This window comes from Dama dama, chromosome 18 (assembly GCF_033118175.1).
Source record: "Dama dama isolate Ldn47 chromosome 18, ASM3311817v1, whole genome shotgun sequence".
Taxonomy (NCBI): domain Eukaryota; kingdom Metazoa; phylum Chordata; class Mammalia; order Artiodactyla; family Cervidae; genus Dama; species Dama dama.
In genome coordinates this window covers 111,152,596-111,165,329 of record NC_083698.1, presented here as the reverse complement: position 1 = coordinate 111,165,329, position 12,734 = coordinate 111,152,596, and the positions used below count along the sequence as shown (strand labels likewise).

General features: G+C 50.9%; 1 non-coding gene across 1 annotated transcript; it reads right to left on the bottom strand.

The window, feature by feature from the left end:
* Positions 1-516: 516 nt before the first annotated feature.
* On the bottom strand, positions 517-684 carry LOC133073230 (U1 spliceosomal RNA). Its single transcript, XR_009696933.1, has one exon. It is a non-coding gene; the product is annotated as a U1 spliceosomal RNA (small nuclear RNA).
* Positions 685-12,734: the final 12,050 nt, after the last annotated feature.

The following is a 12,734-nucleotide window of genomic DNA, read 5'->3' as shown; positions in this document are numbered from 1 at the left end:
TGCAGCCCGCAGCCTCGCTACCAGAAACCATATCCAGGAATTTCGATGGTTTGAAATGCCATCATCTGCAGTGAGGCTGTTACTGATGGAGTCTTTCTGTTGAGCATAATGGGATCTGTTCTCTCCAGCCCCAGCCAGTGACTCGGAGTTAAGTATCTGAGGAAATGTGCTCATGAGGGTACCATTTATTACCATTCTCAATTATAGATGTGCTGTTATGCAAGGGGCGTTTTCCGTTGCTTACGAACTAAGTCCAGTGCTGTGCCGTCTCCCCAGACCAGTCACTGAGGGCGCGATGCTGAGTAGGTCTTCTGGACATAGACAAATCGTGGGATCACGGGTGTGTGTGTGGGGGGGCGGGCGGTGCGAGCAGGGGGACGTGTTCTAAGGACTTTGAGATGTTGTGTGTGCAGGGAGCAATCTATGGACTTTAGTCTCTATTCCTGATATACTTTTAATAATAACATTAATAGCCATCTAAAAATAACCTATTTAATCCATTTTAAAAAATAAGGTAGGTGATTATATTATTATTTTTTTTTTTTCCACTACCACAAATTATGTAGTCGAGTTTCCCACATTTGGGGAAATCGCAGGGGTCAGCACATCCGGAGTGCAATGGATAAGCCTCGCCCTGGGAAAACCACCTTCGTGATCATGGTATCTCCCCTGCCAGGTAAGTAAGAGATTACGTGCCTATTATAAAACATACAGAAAGTATGTGAAAATATATATTTAAATCCATAAGGCCATCACCTAGAGATACTCACTGTAACTTCTTGGGGTATTTCCAGATATTTTTCCTATGCATGTATGTGTGTTTAAAACAAAACACAAGGAGAATCATACTTCATATACAGTGGAATTAGTCCTTTGGAGCTTGTGAGTATCTTTGAGTCAGCATTGACTATGTCATCACTCTTTAACAGCTTTATTGAGATAAAATTCACAAACCATGTAATTCACCCATTTAAAGTGTACACTTCCATAGCACTTAGTACATCCACAGAATTGTGAAACCATCACCACAGTAAATTTGAGAAGAAAGTGAAAGTCGTTCAGTTGTGTCTGACTTTTTCTGACCCCGTGGACTGTAGCCCACCAGACTCCTCTGTCCATGGAATTCTTCAGGCAAGAATACTGGAGTGTGTAGACATTCCCTTCTCCAGGGGATCTTCCTGACCCAGGAATCAAACCTGGGTCTCTTGCATTGCAGGCAGAATTTTTACCATCTGAGCCACCAGGGAAGCCCCAGTCAATTTGAGAACATTTCATCAACCCGAAAAGAAACTGTGCCTAAACATCATTCCCTTTATCCTTTTTCACCCCACCCTGCCAGCCTCCACTCCCCAGCCCTCAGTCAGTCAGTTCAGTCGTGTCCGACTCTTTGTGACCCCATCAACTGCAGCATGCCAGGCCTCCCTGTCCATCACCAACTCCTGGAGCTTACCCAAACTCATGTCCATTGAGTCGGTGATGCCATCCAACCATCTCATCTGCTGTCATCCCCTTCTCCTTCTGCCTTCAATCTTTTCTGGCATCAGGGTCTTTTCCAGTGAGTCAGTTCTTCGCATCAGGTGGCCAAAGTATTGGAGCTTCAGCTTCAGCATCAGTCCTTCCAATGAATATTCAGGACTGATCTCCTTTAAGATGGACTGGGTGGATCTCCTTGAAGTTCAAGGGACTCTCAAGAGTCTTCTCCAACACCACAGTTCAAAAGCATTGGTTCTTTGGTGCTCAGCTTTCTTTATAGTCCAACTCTCCAACTCTCACATCCATACTTTACTACTGGAAAAACCATAGCTTTGAGTAGACAGACCTTTACTGGTAAAGTAATATCTCTGCTTTTTAATATGCTGTCTAAGTTTGTCGTAACTTTTCTTCCAAGGAGCAAGCATCTTTTATTTTCATGGCTGCAGTCACCATCTGCAGTGATTTTTGGAGCCCAAGAAAAACCCATCCCTGGGCAACTGCTAACCTCTTTTCTGTCTCTGTAGGTTTTCCTGTTCTGGAGTTTCATACAAATAGAATTATATAATATGTGGTCTTTGGTCTTTTGTCTTTAGCTTCTGCCACTTTAGCACAGCGTTCTCAAGGTTCATCCTCATTGTACAGATACGCATGCCTCCTTCCTTTTTATGGTGAGTAGTGTCCCATTTTATGGAAGCACCGCATTTGGTATATTCACCAGTGGATGGACAGTTGTGTTGTTTCCACTGTTTGGCTTTGATGAATAATGATGCTACAAGCATTTGTATGTGCGTGTCTCTGTGGATGTCTTTCCCCTTCTCCTGAGTGGACCTGCTGGCCTTTGGCAACTGTCTTTAACGGTGGAACTGTGGACTCTCTTCCAAAGCAGCCACACCATTTACATCCCCACCAGCCGTGTGGGAAGTTCTGGTTCCTCCACATCCCTGCCAGTGCTGGCCGTTTCCTGACTCTGATTCTAGCTGTCCCCGTGGGTGTGAAGTGTGTGTGTTGTTTTGATAGCAGGATGGTATTCCGGTATGTTGGGGAGCACCTCAGCTCATGCGCTGAGACTTTCCTGTCAGTGTCACCCCGGAAGAGTGAGCGGATGAGGTGAGTGAGCCGGCGAGGGGGGAGACGCAGGGCAGAGCCTTACCAGCATGGCCACCGCTGTCAGGAAACCCATCCCCTGGGCTGGTCACGGCAATGACGTCGCCCATATGGGTTATGGGGAAACATGTTTTGCAAGAAAGAAGCATGTTTTTGGAGAAAAGAAAGAGTATCTTTTAGCCTTGTGACTCCCTTCTCTGGCTGGTCACGTCTTCCTCGCAGTCACTGTGTCCTCTGCTGTCCTGACTGGTACTCAGCGCGCCCGTGTATCCACTGGGCAGCCAGGGTCCATGCCGACAGAGCAGCTCAGCTTCTGCAGTGGTGGGAGGGGGCCAGGGCTGCTGCTGTAGGTCCAGGTGGGTCAGAGGTACTCAGAGAGGGAACAGAAGATTCGAGAGAGATGCAGAATCCCTTTACCTCAGACTGGGACTTGAACCCATGAGCATGTGTGCTAAGTCACTCAGTCGTGTCTGGCTCTGTGATCCTACGGACCATAGCCCAGCAGGCTCCTCTGTCCATGGGATTCTTCAGGCGAGAATACTGGAGTGGGTTGCCATGCCCTCCTCCAGGGAATCTTCCGACTCAGGGATTGAACCCGAGTCTCTTAGTCTCCTTCACTGGCAGGCTGGTTCTTTACCACTAGCACCACCTGGGAAACCCTGAACCCATGTTCCGGGACTCAAGCTGAGCCAAAACCATGGTCTTCCGCCCGAGATCACAGGAGTGGTTCAGGCTCTGGATGTCTCATTGCAGAGAGAATTCAGTGAGAGACACAGTGAGAGGTAAGAAGTGGGTTTATTTGGAGAGAAACACGCTCCACAGACACAGTGTGGGCCACTACAGAGGGTGAGTGCTTCTCAAAATGTGGTGTGGTTAGCTTTTATGGGCTGGGTGATTTCATAGGCTAATGAGCGGGAGGATTATTCCAACTATTAATAGTTTGCCCATGGGGTCACAAGAAGTTGGATGTGACTTAGCAACAGAACAAGAGCAACAATATTTTGGGAGTGGGGTGGAGACTTCCAGGAACTGGGCCACCGCCCCCCTTTTGATCTTTGATGGTTGACCTTGGAACTGTCATGGCACCTCTGGGTGTGCCGTTTAGCCTGCTGATGTTTGTTACAAGGAGCTTATTCTGAGGATCAAGGTCTAGTTGACTTGTCTGCCATCTTGGACAGACTTGATTCTAATCAGTTTCTGTTGTGTCCTCGGGTTGTGTCATTCCTTCAAAAGTTTTGCCCTGCCCACTTCCCTCCTGTTTCAAACTGCTTTGATGTGGAAAGTTGGTGAGTCTCACTGAGACCACTGCCTACGGTGACCGGAGCCAGTGGGGAGGACGGGCCAAGGCAGGGGGCGTGGGACGAAGGATGAAGACACGACGGCCTGGGGGTGGAGAGGAGGCCGGGAGGCGGCAGAGGGCACTGAGGTGGAAGGTCCCAGAGCAGGAAGAAAGGATGGTTGAGAAAGCCAGGGAGGCGCTCCCTTTGGCAGCGTGCACACTAACCTGGGAGAATGCAGAGATCAGCGCAGCCCCTGAGCAAGGATTACACGCAAACTTTGTAGACGTCTCTTCCGTGTTAAAAAAAAAAAAAGAAACCCAGGGAGGTGTGTTCCAGGAAGAGGGGTCGGCAGAGACAAAGGCTCACTCCTGGCAGAAGGGCACAGTGATGTGGGCTGGGGGGACGGCAGAGTTGGGCTGGTGCTTCATGAGGAGGCAGGTATGGATGAGCAGGGGAGAACCAGGCTGGAGCAGAGCGTGGTCTGGAGAGAGACATGCTTTTCAGCACTGATGGAAGATTCCAGTAGACTAAGGGAGAAAGAAAGAGGAGAAAGTGTGGGCAGTTCCCCCAAAGAGCCTGCAGAGGCTGGACAGATGTTGGGTGAGGATGTTTGCTGCCCCCAGGAGGGTGCCCTCAGGAAGGCGCCCTCAGGAAGGCCTGGGGCCAGGCGAGTGGGCCACCGGATGGGCCTGCCCTCAAGGGTTTCAGGCGTGTGGGAGGTGTTGGGGGAGGAGGGAGGAGCTGCCGGGCTGAGAGCAGCCTGCGTTTCAGCCTGCAGGGCCTCCTTGGCCTTTTGGGATGTGATTCCACAAGGTCTGCAGGGTGGTGAGGTGAGTCCTTTGTGCCACCATCCCGGGCATGAGAAGCTGGGCTTTTCCAGGTGGAACAAAGGAAGAACTTCAGGGCTGGAAGGATGGCACATTGAGGAGTGGTTTGTGGGGGTCTCAGAGTCCAAACAGGGCCAGGAGGAAGCCGAGAGTGGGCTCGGGAGGGATGGTGACCCCCCCTGCCCTCCCAGGACGGGGCGTCAGGCAGAGAACTCTGCGTTCCCTCCTCCATGTGGGCATCTGTGCTCTGTCCACTGGCATGACCCGGCACCTACACACACGTTATTAGACACAAGAGTCTGGAGGAGGAGAGACTCCAGCCAGACAGGAGGATTCAGAGGGACAGCAGCTGAAGACAGTAACAAGTCACGGAGTAGCTCTGGGGCTGGGCGGCAGCCATGGTGCAGAGGAGTCGCCAGGGCTGTGGGATCAGGGGTCAGAGAGGTGGAGGCTGGGCCAGTCGGCTCCTCTGAGATGGAGTTGCTTAGGCCGGAGTGGCTTTGCAGGAGGCCTGGGCCCACCCTCGAGGTCCCTGTGACTCGAGGGGTGGTGGGCTTGTAGCTGGGTGCCCTGGGCCAGAGTGTCCCCCCACATCCATGTCCTTCCTGGGACCTCAGAAGACAAATACAGGATTTCTTTGGAAACTGGGTCACTGCAGCTGTGATTAGTCATGATGAGGTCATCCCGGAGCAGGGCTGGCCCTTAACCCAGCACGACAGTGTCCTCACAAGAAGAGGGGAAGAGCCACAGAGAGAGGAGATGCCCGGGAAGGCCAGGCCATGAGGGAAGAGATTGGGGAAGGGTGCAGCTGTGAGCCCAGGAAGCCGAGGACGGCCCCAGGCCCCTGCAGCCGGAAGGGGCAGGAGGGACCCTTCCCCAGGGCCTCCAGAGGGAGCACGGTCTGATGCACCTCAAATTCAGACTTCTGGCCTCCAGAACTGTGAGAGGATAGGTGTCTATTGCTGTTCACTCGCTCAGTCATATACTGACTCTCTGCGACCCCATGCACTGCAGCACGCCAGGCCTCCCAGTCCTTCACCATCTCCTGGAGCTTGCTCAAACTCATGTCCATCGAGTCAGTGATGCCATCCAACCATCTCATCCTCTGTCGTCCCCTTCTCCTCCCGCTCTCAGTCTTTCCCAGCATCAAGGGTCTTTTCCAATGAGTCAGTTCTTCACATCAGGTGGCCAAAGTATTGGAGCTTCAGCTTCAGCATCAGTCCTTCCAGTGAATATTCAGAGTTAATTTCCTTTAGGATGGACTGGTTGGATCTCTTTGCAGCCCAAGGGACTCTAAAGAGCCTGCTCCAACACCACAGTTCAAAAGCATCAATTGTTTGGCTTTCTTTATGGTCCAACTCTCACATCTATACGTGACTACTGGAAAGAACATAGCTTTGACTAGACGGACCTATGTCAGCAAAGTGATGTCTCTGCTTTTTAATGTGCTGTCCAGGTCTGTCTCTGTCCCAGAGGCCCCAGGAAACCAGCAGCACACAGGCACAGCTGTGAGCAGGGCCTGTGGTGCTCTGGACTGAATACACATGTCACGCTCCTCACAGTGGTGTGACCATGTGCGCCCGGACACGTCACGTCAGGTGTGGCCTCCGCCTGAGCGGAGGTGCCCCTGTCAACCTGTTTGATAAATGTTAGCAGAACTGAATTTCTGTTTGGAAACACTTGGTGCAGCCCTAGGGTGCCTGCCGCTCCAGATGTGGGGCGTCCCATGAGCTCGGGGCCGGGGTGAGGGGGTCATACTCACATTGTTTGCTCCAGGAGACGGTCAGAGTGGAGACCTGGATGGGCCCAGAGCAGGGGCAGTAGTAGCTGTGTGGGGAGATGGGCCACAGCGCTGGCTCATGTGGTGGGGCGGAGGGGAGCCGAGATCTGGGAGCCTGGGGCAGAATGTGGGGTTCGCTGTGTCCTCTGTCCGCTCCAGGCCCCGGACGGGGTGCAGCTGGTGGAGGCTGTGGCCCGTCAGCATGAGCCACCTGCTGGAAGGTCTCAGGGGGCACGGAGCCCATGACCCCTGCCACGTCGCCTTTCAGTCCAGGGTCTGCGAGGGAGGAGGGGGCATCATGTCTTCTGCTCAGCCGCGGCCAGGAGACGGGGTCGGGCAGAGACCCCGGGCCTCAGGGCCAAAGATGCAAAGGCCTGAGCGACAGTTATAGCCTAGGGACAGTGCCTCCAGTGTTCAGGCTTGCTTTGCTTGTTGCTTTTAATCCCTCGTCACTTTCTGGCATCGGCAACAAAATCTTTAAACAAAAAAAAAAAGGGGCATTCATATGCACTCTTGTTCAAGATGAAAAAGAAAGAGAAAAAGTAGAAAAATTGCATCATGTTTTCCAGCCAGGCTTGGGGTGAGCTGGGAGGACAGGAGCCATGGACCTCAGGGGACAAAGTAGGTGATGGTAGGAACACAGGGAGGACAGAGGCTGCCCGGGTGCCTAATGGGAAAGTTTCCTGGAATTTCCTGGGGAGGCAGAGGAAGGGGTGAGGCTCCCCGTGGGTCCGGGTGGCAGTGCCTCCATCCAGCTCATGCCTCTGGATCCTGGAGAAGAAGGAGCTCGGGCTATGGGGTCGGGGGTTGGGGGAGGAGTGGGTTTACTGTCAAACATGAACGTCTAGGGGGCCATGGGCAGCAAGTGGCTGATGGCGGGAAGGCAGTTGGATACCCGGGGGTCTGGACCCAAGCAGATTTCAACAGGATCGTGTATACAAGATGGAGGAAGCAAAGGAGCCTTACCGTTGGCCAACGAGCACCCGAAAACAGGCTCAACATCACTCATCACCAGGGAAGCGCAAATCAACCCCATTGTGATATGCTACCTCACACCCACGAGGTTGGTTATTAACAACAACACAGAACCGGTGTTGGCGAGGATGTGGAGCCTTGGAACCCTGCGCCTTGGTGGTGGTAATGCACAGGGGTACCATCGTCATGGAAAACAGAAGAGTGACTTGTCAAAAAGTTAAACACGGAATTACCATACAAATCAGCAATTCCACTTCCAGATTTATCCCTGAAAACAAGGGAAAGCAGGAGTTGGAACAGGTGTCTGCTCACTGTGTTCACGGCAGCGTTCTTCACGATAGCAAGGGATGCAAGCAACATACGTGCCCATCGATGGATGATGGATAAACAAACTGTGGTCCTCACAAGGAGTTGGGAGGATATTCTGTCACCTGCCCCATCAGGGATGGACCTTGACATTATGCTGAAGTGAAGAGCCACAAGAACAGTGAGACTTTGAGATTCACTTATATGAGGTCCCAAGAGGAGTCACATTTGTAGAAAGTAGGTGGTGGTTGGGCTTCCCAGGGGGCTCAGTGGTAAAGAATCTGTCTGCCAATGCAGGAGACACAGGTTCCATCCCTGAGTTGGGAAGATCCCCTGGAGAAGGACATGGCAACCCACTCTAGTGTTCTTGCCTGGAGAATCCCATGGACAGAGGAGCCTGGCGGGATACAGTCCATGGGGTCACAGAGAGTCAGACATGACTGATAGACTGAGCACACTTAAGATGTTGGTTACCAGGGGCTGGTGTTTAATGGAGACAGGGTTACAATTTAGGAAGGTTCTGGAGATGGATGGTGGTGATGTTTAATACCGCTGAACAGTGCATTTAAATGTGGTTAAAATGGTAAGTTTTATGTATATTTGACCACAGTCGTTTAAATGTGGGAAAAAAGAAGAAGACACACCTGACCGTGACCCGGTTTTCCGTTCTGCGTCTGGTGACAGCAGAGCCTGCCTTCCGGGCCCCTGGTTACAGAGGGGGCCCTCCTCCTGGCTCCTCAGCTGCCACGCGCTCAGCACCACCTGTGGGGCTGCAAGGCCCTTGTTACGAGTCATCTGCCCTTTAAGCTTCTTTTTCTTTTTTCGCCTTTGATGCCCTCTCTTCCTTGCTCTCCCAGTGCTTGACTTCTGAACGTCAACGGCCTTTGCACACAGAACGCAGGCTGGGTTATGAGAGTGCTCTCGGGTCCCTGGGGGTCCCTGGGGGTCGTCCCTGGCTGGGTCCTCTCGGGAGGCTCCCCTGAGTCCCTCATCCCCCAGCGCCGCCCACCCGCTCTCACCCCGCAGACAGGTCTGCCCTGCAGGCTGCATCTCCCTGCTCTTCCCGCTTGCTGGCTGCCTGGGGCAGGCTCTGGCCAGTGGGAGGTGCTGGCCAGAGATGGGAGGGTGGGGGGCAGGAGGCCGGGGTGCCCTGTTCCTGCTCCCTTCTTGCCTGTGACCGTGTGTGCCCCCTGGGGCCCCTGCAGCTCCACCGGCTCTGGGGTGGGAACGGCCACCCTCAACGGCTGGTCTGTGGACGCCCACCCTTCCCTGTTTGTCCTCTTCACCCTGGCCTCCCCTCTAGGGAGTATTTTCAGCAAAGCTTCTTTCTTTAAACAACCCAGGAGACCCGAGTCCTACTGGGTCTCTGTGGGACCACCACCACCTCTTCTCCCAGCAAGAGGCTTCCAGAAGTCTCTGCAAGACCGCTAGCCTTCGCTTCAAGCTACCAGCGACGACACTGACGCTTCTGAAAACCATCCTCAAGGCCCCAACAGGGCTGCTGTGGTGCTGCCGACTTCCCAGGAGAAGTGAGGGACACGGCCACTTCTCCTGAATCCCTAGTGGGCTGGATACTGAGTGCCCCGAGGTAGGGGGGTTACGGTCACAGGAGGAGAGCTCTCCCGTAATAGCAGGAAGGCCCCAAGCAGACGCAAATTTGCGCTTGTCTTTTTACTGGGCTTGGTTACCAGGTACAATAGGGTTATGGAGAGTAGGTTATATTCCTGTAGAAAACTCAGAGGTAAAAACTGGAACACAGAAATCACCCATCATTCTCAAACCCAGGAACAGTCACAGATAGCATCTTATATGCACAAGCACACATGTAAGTTTACGGACAAGATCTTCTAACTATGGTACTTCCCCGGTAGTCCAGTGGCTAAGACTCTGCGCTCCTAATGGAGGGGGCCCTGGTTTGATCCCGGATCAGGGAACTATATCCCACATGCCGAACAGCGCAGCCAAAAAGAAAAAGATTTTACTATTAGAACTCTATAGGATGTAATATTCTGTCTTGTTTTTCAACTTAACCCCACCTCCAACAATCCAGGGTAAACATCATTCAGGGTAAGAAAAACACATTTTTCAGCAACAAGTTTCCTGCTGCATAGATTGTGTGTGTGTGTGAGTATGTGTGAGTGTGTTTGTGTGTGTGATTTCTTAGCATGTCTTATCTCTGGACATCTATAGAGAGCCTCATACATTTTAGTATCATAAACAAAGCTTCAACGGTATCTTCATAGCAGTGATGGTTTAGTCTCTAAGTCGTGTCTGACTCTTATGACCCCACGGACTGTAGCCCGCCAGGCTCCTCGTGGAGCCCATGGCACTTGCCCAGACAAGAATACCAGACTGGGTTGCCATTTCTTTCTCCAGGGGATCTTAACCCAAGTCCCTTGCACTGCAGGCAGATTCTTTACTGACTGAGCCACCAGGGAAGTCCAGTATCTCCATAGCTAAATATGGAGGTGCATCTTTATCCTTGTTTCCTCAGGACACATTCCAACACTCACCCATAAAATAATTGAACTGCACATCCTGCCAAAAGTGCACCTGGTCACGTGTTACCGGCCAGTCTGAGTTCTGCCTGTGGGACTGATACTCCTCACCGCTCTCCTCTCTGGGGCAGTGCTGCTCTGGCTTCTCAGATGGAAGCAGGGAATAATGACTGATACTCTCACCTCTCCTCTTCACCTTCAGTCGGTCCCTCCTGGGACAGATGGCTCTTGTTCTGCTTTTTACTCACAGTGACTTCCTGGTTCCCTGTTTTGTTTTTTTTTTAAATCAGAGCTGAACTGTGATTTTATAGGAACCCCTTCCACTGCTCATGCTTTTAGACATTGGGTTGCTATTTTTTAATGAGGCTAGATTTAGTTTGTTAGATTTAATTTGTTAGATTGTTTAGTTAGATTTTAGGCTAGATTTAGTTTGTTAGTTTAGTTAGATTTTAGGCTAGATTTAGTTTGTTAGATTGTTTAGTTAGATTTCAGGCTAGATTTAGTTTGTTAGATTTAGTTTGTTAGATTGTTTAGTTAGATTGTCGGCTGGATTTAGTTTGTTAGATTGTTAGATTCATTGGGGCTAGATTTAGTTTGTTCTCGTTATATATTTAATTTTGCTGGAAAGTAATTTAATCTGCTAGTGGACTTCTTCCCTTTGCAATAAGTAAAGTTTGAGTGAATTAGTGAAAGTTGCTCAGTTGTGTCCGACTCTTTGTGACCCCATGGACTATATAGTCCCTGGGATTCTCCAGGCCAGAATACTGGAGTGGGTTGCCGTTCCCTTCTCTAGGGGATCTTCCCATCCCAGGGATTGAACCCAGGTCTCCTGAATTGCAGGTGGATTCTTTACCAGATGAACTACCAGGGAATCCCAGGTAAAGTTTGGGGAATTGTAATTCAGTGATTATCACTGAGTATTGGACTCGTTTCCTGGGTGTAAACTTTCTCTGTATTACGAGCTGAGAAAGAAGATGAGTCCCCGCCTTCCCATACTCAGGGTCATTGCTATGCTCCGATCAGAGGGTCGCCCCAAGCAGGACCAGCCACAAGGAGTCTTGGGTGTGCGGACGCCCTGTGACCTCACCTAGGGAGCAGATGACCTCCACCTCTGAGGGAGATGGGACCACCTCCAGAGCGACCCCCTGACATGCCCGGTCGGTGTCAGCTTACCTAGCCACCCATCAGCAGCTGAAAACAACACGCCTCTTGCAGCCAAACTCACCACCAAGAAGCCCCCGGCAAGCGGCGAGGAGCAGGGGACTTCCCCGGCTGACCTGATCGCATTCATCTGCGTTCACCTGATTGCATCGGGAGCTTTCGTCTCCGGAGGGGAAGGGTTTTGCTCTTGATCTGTACGCGGTCTGTGCAGAATGCACCCGGGGCTGCTGGCCTGGGGCCCTGTGTCTGTGTGCTGACCCGCACGCACGCAGGCTCCCTGGGCCTCTGTCTACTTCCCCCTTCCGTCTGTCCAGTCTTGCCACACGTAGCTCGAAGCTCTGTTATGAAGCGCATACACCTTTGTGTCTGTTAGGACTTTCTGACAAATTGACCCTTTCATTATCATGAAATGCCCCTCTTTATTCCTGGGCACACTCTGTCTTCAAGTGCCTTTGATCTGATGTTGACATAGTAACTGATGGTATGCGCCTTTCCCCACCCTGTACTTTCAGCTTATCTGTGTGTTAAAAGTACGTCTCTTGTAGACAGCGTGTCAACTGGGTCTCCTTCTTAAAATGCACTCTGAATATCTGTCTTTTCTTTGCAGAGTCTGATCCTCTACATTTATTTTAATTATTGATGTGATATGAAGTCCATTATTTTGGTATTTGTAGCCTGACTGTCCTTTTTTAAAAGTTGGTTGATTTTTAGAATTCCCTTTAAATGTATCTATTATCTATTGGCACTGTATCTTTTTTGCATTTTCTTAGTGTTTGCTTCGCTGGTAGCTCAGTGTTAAAAGAATCCATCTGCCAATGCAGGAGACCCAGGTTTGATCCTTGATCCAGGAGGATCCCCTGGAGTAGGCAGTGGTAACCCACTCCAGTATTCTTGCCTGGAGAATCCCATGGACAGAGGAGCCTGGCGGGCTACAGTCTACAGGGTCACAGAGAGTCACAAAGCGACTGAACAAGTGGTTGCTCAAGGGGTTACAGTGAACATTCCTGGTGGTCCCTGTCTCTTTAGAGTTATTTCACATAAATAACATGTATTATTATATATATTATATGAATTATACATATTATTATATGTATTATATGAAATAACATGTATTATTTCACATAAATGTAAAGATTTGCAACTGTAAAAAAAAGCCTGTTTACCCCACCCTACTTATACTACAGTTGTTGTGTGTGTTACTTATGCACTGGTGTAAACCCCACAATGCTGAGGTTGTTTATTTGCACACATGATAAAGAGGAAGTGGCAGGATCTGGGAGCCGCACAAAGCCCTTTTCTCGGTCATGTCGGCTCCTGGTGCCATGGTCTC